Source organism: Artibeus jamaicensis, unplaced genomic scaffold, assembly GCF_021234435.1.
Source record: "Artibeus jamaicensis isolate MK-2021 breed Jamaican fruit bat unplaced genomic scaffold, CSHL_Jam_final contig_786, whole genome shotgun sequence".
NCBI classification, from domain to species: domain Eukaryota; kingdom Metazoa; phylum Chordata; class Mammalia; order Chiroptera; family Phyllostomidae; genus Artibeus; species Artibeus jamaicensis.
In genome coordinates this window covers 347146-353145 of record NW_026521971.1, presented here as the reverse complement: position 1 = coordinate 353145, position 6000 = coordinate 347146, and positions in this window count along the sequence as shown.

The following is a 6000-nucleotide window of genomic DNA, read 5'->3' as shown; positions in this document are numbered from 1 at the left end:
GTCAACTCTTTATCCTGTTCTGTATGGATAAGTACATCCTTTTGTTCATTTCCAACTGTCTAATACTGAGATTGAAGTTTCAAGCTTTGAAGGGAGTCAGTGTTCCCTTCCCTGGCTTTAATTCCCAGTTTTCAGGACAGGAAGAGATGAAGCAATTTTCTAAGCATATTGAATGCATGACAGACCTAAAAGAGCCACAAATTCTTGATTAATATTCCCATTGAAAGGTAGAGTGCAATGCCTCCTCTTTATCAACCTGCTTGATAAACAAACTTGTCAGACTTCTGCAGCTGGGTTATATATAAGAAGGCTGTTTCTAGATTCCATCTTGGACTCAGAACTTCTGTTCTTAGAGCCCTGAGCTGCTTTGTAAGAATCTCGACTACCCTGTGGCAACCACAGGTTGGGAAGCCCATGTCACAGGACGAGGGCTCTGGAGGACAAGACAGGTGCAGGCAGTGAGGACCAGGAGCCCCACAACCCCAGGTGTGTGAGTGCAGACAATACCCCAGCAGATGCCACGTGACCCAGCTGAGCCCTTCCTGCATTCCTGACCCACAAAATGGTGAACAATAACAAAGTGTGTTTTAAGCCACTAAGTTTTGGAATTACTGGGTTATGCCTCAATAGTTAACCAGAACAAAGGGAAATCACCTGAAAACTTAAAATATATTTATAAAATCAACCTTGCCTTCTCTTTCTATTCCTACTTCAGCTTCAGTAGAGCATTTGGATACGTAATAAATTAATTTATTCAATTAGAAAGGCAAGAAAAGTTATCCAATTTGCATGTAGTAAAGTCACTCAGAAAATGTCCAACTAAAACATAACTTATTCTTTTTATTACAGAAATAATAGTAAGGACAAAAATTGGATAGTCTCCACACCCCTCCTGAATTTCCCCTGAGCAATGATGAAGTGTCAGCATCTCCAACCTCCTAAAAATTTCTGAAGAGTGGTGTGTGCCCTTTGACCTGGCTGCAGATGGATGAGAGATGAGGATGTTAAGTTTATAAAAACAACAAATGCTATAGATGTACTAACCTCTGTCGGAAGAAAGATCTTTCATTTGAAGGATAAGCTAAAGAAAAGTGCAATGCTGAATTTCTATTTCAATAGAAAATAAGCGTTTAATATCTAAATTCTCCGTTGGGATGAAGTAGTTTTAGTTTTAGTTTTTTAACTTATCAGTGTGGACATTAACATACAAAATGTCACATTTCCGCCTAGACAGTAAAATTCTAATGAATGGCTACCGATTGCAAAGCGAATCTTGAGAGAAGGAATACCTATTAGGTACAAGGGAGTGTTGTTTTTCCAGGAGAAAGTTTCTAAGAGTTTTCTAGATAGAACCATTGAGTCAGGCTTGATTATTGCCCCCTTTAAAAACAGCATTATATTGCTTCTTTTAGTTTTCGGAATCAATATAAAAGAGGGTCTTCAACAACCTAATTTGATGAATTATTGACAGGCAGAAGGACAATGAGAGAAGGAGAGGCACACCCACCTGGCTAACCAAGGGCTAAACGAAAAGAAAGCATTTTGAACTAGGAACCAAAAGAAAGGATGGTTAATTTGCAACCTTGATGGGAAACCTGCTTCTTGCTCCAGACACTGCCCCAGCCTGTCCCCTATGTACCATCAGTCATGAAGAAAGAGGTGACCTTAAGAGCCAGTGCACTGAGTGCAGGAGATTGTCTTCCTTGAGTATTTTGGTGCCTCTTCATGGCCAGGACAGTCTGAACAGAGAGTGACAGCACCCGGGAGGAAAAGATGAATGAGCAGCAAGCACACCTCGGATGTTAAATCTAGATTCCTCGGTGTGAGATTTAGATTCCCCACCCCCGGGAGCATTTGTTTAGATTTCAGCCATAATGGTTCTAGAGACCTTGCCCTGCTCTCCTCAAGGAGAACCTGTTGTAGTTAGAAAGATAAGGGCGCACCCTCTCCTGAGGAGGCAGCTACCCTAGCACCCTGTGAATGCTCTGATCCCTGGCATGTACCAGGTGCATCTGGATCTCCGCTGCATCACCCTGTGGGGCTTGGTGTGTGGGAAACCAATATAAGATGCTCCGTAAGTAAATAATAAGTCTGTTCACAAAGCCAGAAACCCATGTCTTCTGTCAGGACCAAATAAATATAGACAAAAAAATAGAAAACTTGACAGGACTGTAGTCTAACAGTAAAATTCCGCCATCACCATCCCTGTGTTGAGAGCTTTGTTGTTTGGGGTCTGGGCTCGCTACATTTGCTTCATCAGATTTTTATTCTTATTCTTTTTCTATAGTCCATAAAAATAAAACATGTTCATAAAGGCAGTGCTATTTGTTGGGAAATATTATTAAAGATAAAAGTTAAGCCCTGGCTGGTGTGGCCCAGTGGATTGAGCTCCAGCCTATGAACTAAGGGATCACCAGTTCGATTCCCAGTCAGGGCACATGCCCAGGTTGTGGGCCAGGTCCCCAGTAGGGTGTACTCAAGAGGCAACCACACATTGATGTTTCTCTCTCTCTCTCTTGCTCCCACCCTTCCCCTCTCTAAAAATAAATAAATAAAATATTTAAAAAAAATTAAGCATTGCCCTGGCTAGGTAGTTCAGTTGGTTAGAGTGTTGTCCCAATACACCAGGGTTGTGGGTTCGATCCCTGGTCAGGGCACATACAAGAGTCAACCAATGAATGCATCAATAAGTGGAGCAACAAGTCAATGTTTCTCTCTTCTCCCTCTCTCTCTCAAGTCAGTAACTAAAAGTAAAAAAAAAATAAGTGTTAAATTTTGAAAAATAGAATTGCATAAAAATTTTAGGTAGACCCCAAACTCTGTGCATCACCAGAGGTTGAGTGCAAGAGCAGAAAAAAATTTTTCTCTCACTTACATGAAGTGGGTGAGATTGTTGGGGGTGAGGTGCAGGTTTTACCAACTTTATGTCTCTAATCTTGGCACAGTGCCTTGTATCGGCAAGTTCTAAGGACAATTTAGTGGAGGTAAACATAGGAGTAGTTTGTCTTATGACATAGTTTGTATGTTGTGTGGCTTCTGGGACCAGAGACCCACCTTCAGATCTCACATATTCAGTGTAATAATGAGACCAATATAAATAACCTATAACCTATCATAACTGTATGTAATCAGTCCATCAGGAAGGCATGTTGCCATAGAGCAGAATAATGGTTTGTCTAGAGGCTAGAATAGGAAGAAGGAGAAAAGGCGTTTCTAACAGTACCTCTGTCATTTTAGGGAGATTGACAGACTAAGGTCTTTGGGGATGACTGGTAATTACATGCTTTTAGTGAAGGAGCCAGAGCTGGTCTGGAGTTAGCAAAGGTCAAGGTGAAAGTAATGCATCTCACAATTTGCTCTTTGTATAATCCAATTCTTTTTCATTTATACCCACAGATATGATGAATATAACGTATCAATTAGCCATCAGCCATTGGCTGTGGCTAGTCACTTTCTGAATGGATTACTTAAAAGGTGCTGCCTTCATGTACTGCTTCTCCAGTTCAGTTGCCAAATGCATATAATGGCAAAGTTCAAATGGTTAACTTAAAAAAAACATTGTAAAACTGGAGTGAGATCAAGACATTGCAGGCTTCTGGTTATTTTTATTCCCTTTTGTCTTTTTAGCCTGATGATTAGATTCATGTTTATAAGAATATAGTTCTTAAAATAATTGCTCTTGCATGGAATACAAAAGCAAGTGTTTAATTTGCCTTAGTCAATATTTCACACAAAAAATAAATGATAATGGACAAGCATAATAAAGATTAAATAGAAAAATATTTTACAAAATATAGTTTAACAAATTCTGAAGGTTAAATAGCCCAAAATACTTTGCCCCTATAAACTGAGAGGTATGTGCACAGGAACAATAGACAGTTTATCCAAACAGCACTCGTGACCAAGGCAGGACTAGAGGGACATGCACTGTTACACTGTAGCTATGGAAGGGTGACTGTTGCCATCTAGGATAAGGGCACACGGTCCAGGGAGGTCCTTGCCTTGGAAATAGTCATCTATGCTCCTTCTGACTGCCAGGCCCCCAGAGTTTGATGGTGGGGTGGTTTCAAGTCATCATCCACTTTCATTAGTTCCAAACCTGTGCTTGCCAGACAACCATTCCCCCTAAATTTTGCTTTCAAGAAGGTTTTGGATATGGATGTGATAACAATTTGAGGCCAACCAATATGCCCTTGTGAATTAATCAGCAGCTGTTATTTTTGTGTTAAGGACCCAGTTGGAATTCTGTGCCCTGTAAGATTTCCTAATACAGATCAATCATTTCAAAACCTGCTCAAAACCCCTAGATAAGGTGGGACTCTGAGCCCACAGGGGTCACTGATGGATCCCAGAGCTGCTCAGATGCAAACAGAATGGTAGCTCCCTTCAGTCATTGTTTTTTATCTGAACCTTCAAACATAGAGATTTGAGAGCATGAGTTAGGTGATAGTATAACAACGCCCAGAGGTATAGTTTATTTTTATATTGTGGAAGAAAAAATCTTTTAAAGGAAACCTCTGCCAGAATTATGCAGAGTAAGCATAAGGAGGAAAGAAGCAATTGTATGCTTGCAGATATCCTGAAGGAGACTTTTATTAATTTGGAGTTTGGTTTCTTGTGTTTCATTTTTATTATAGGAAGCAGGTGTTTTCCCCCTGTGTTGCTTAATGGTTAATAAATATTAAGCTTACACTAAAAGATGGAAAACTTGCTGATAAACGGATGGAAGAGTTAAAGGGGTTAAATGATGTAGGCCCCTGAATATGATGAAGAAAGAAATCCACAATGCCAAAATAAATGAAAAAGGTGAACTAAGAAAGAAGAGAGATGACAGAGGGCGGTAGGTGGAGAGAACCAAAGTGCAGGGGAGGAAAGGTGAGCCAGGCTGAGCAGTCACTGCTCAGTGATGTGCTGCCTACGTCAGGTTCACAGTCCTGGAACTGAGGTCCCTGAGTAGGTGTGTGAGCTCCGTGTGTGAGTCCCTCTCGCAGAGCCTGAGGGCAGGGCACTGTGCAGGACAGCTGCCATCCCTGTTCTCAGGGAGCATCCGTTTTGGAGAGGAAGGTGAGGAGGAGATGGGTATATTAAAAAGTAAACAACCAGAACACCAGGCTCACTGTAAACAGACAATACCAGACAGAGTATGTATAGGACATGCTTAATCACAGTGACAATGACTAGCTAGCTGGTGGCGATAAACAGGGAAGTCAAGGAACACAACGTGGAGGGGCGGCAGAAGCTGCTATTCGGGGAGGCTAGGAAAGCCTCTTCCCAAAGCGACGTTTGTGCCTAGATCCTATTATGAAAAGGAGCAACCACGAGAAGATCTCAAGGGCAACCTTTCCGGGTTCAGGGAGCAAGCCTGGGCCGTTGAAAGTCCAAGCAGAGGGTGGTGTGACGGATTGACTGATGGGAGCAATGGAAGCAGGGTGTGAACGAGGGAGCAACGCCCAGGGAGGACACAGGACAGGTCACCGGTTACAGGACGCACTGAGTTGTTTAAGTAAATTTGGAAAACTTGAAGTAACAATGACTCTGTGCATAATCAAGATCCTGCTTATTTTCAGAGTTTCATAACATGCTAATTCAATCAACAACTTGGGTCTTCAAACATCCATGTAGATGCTTATTGAGAGGAGACTAAATATTTTTAGATATTATTTTAAAACTAGAAGAATCTGGTCATTTCTAAAACGATTTCCTGTTTTTTTAAACTACTTTTAAAAATTCATTTGGCTGCAACAGGAAGCAAAAGAGGCTAGTACTATGCCGCTTTGATCTATTTTGAGATGAAATATATTTTTCAAAAACCTTAATGTTAAAAAAGCATTGTATTGACTATTTACTGAAAGAATTTTGAAGTATGTAGCACGTGATTACTCTTTCTGAAGATGCTGAAGAAATTAATTAGAATGATAAATGAATTGGGCTGTTCTCCTCCCAGAAAGAAGAGGCTTCAGCCGAGAACAAGAACAGTAAAGAGCTGCAGCTTACAGCTGG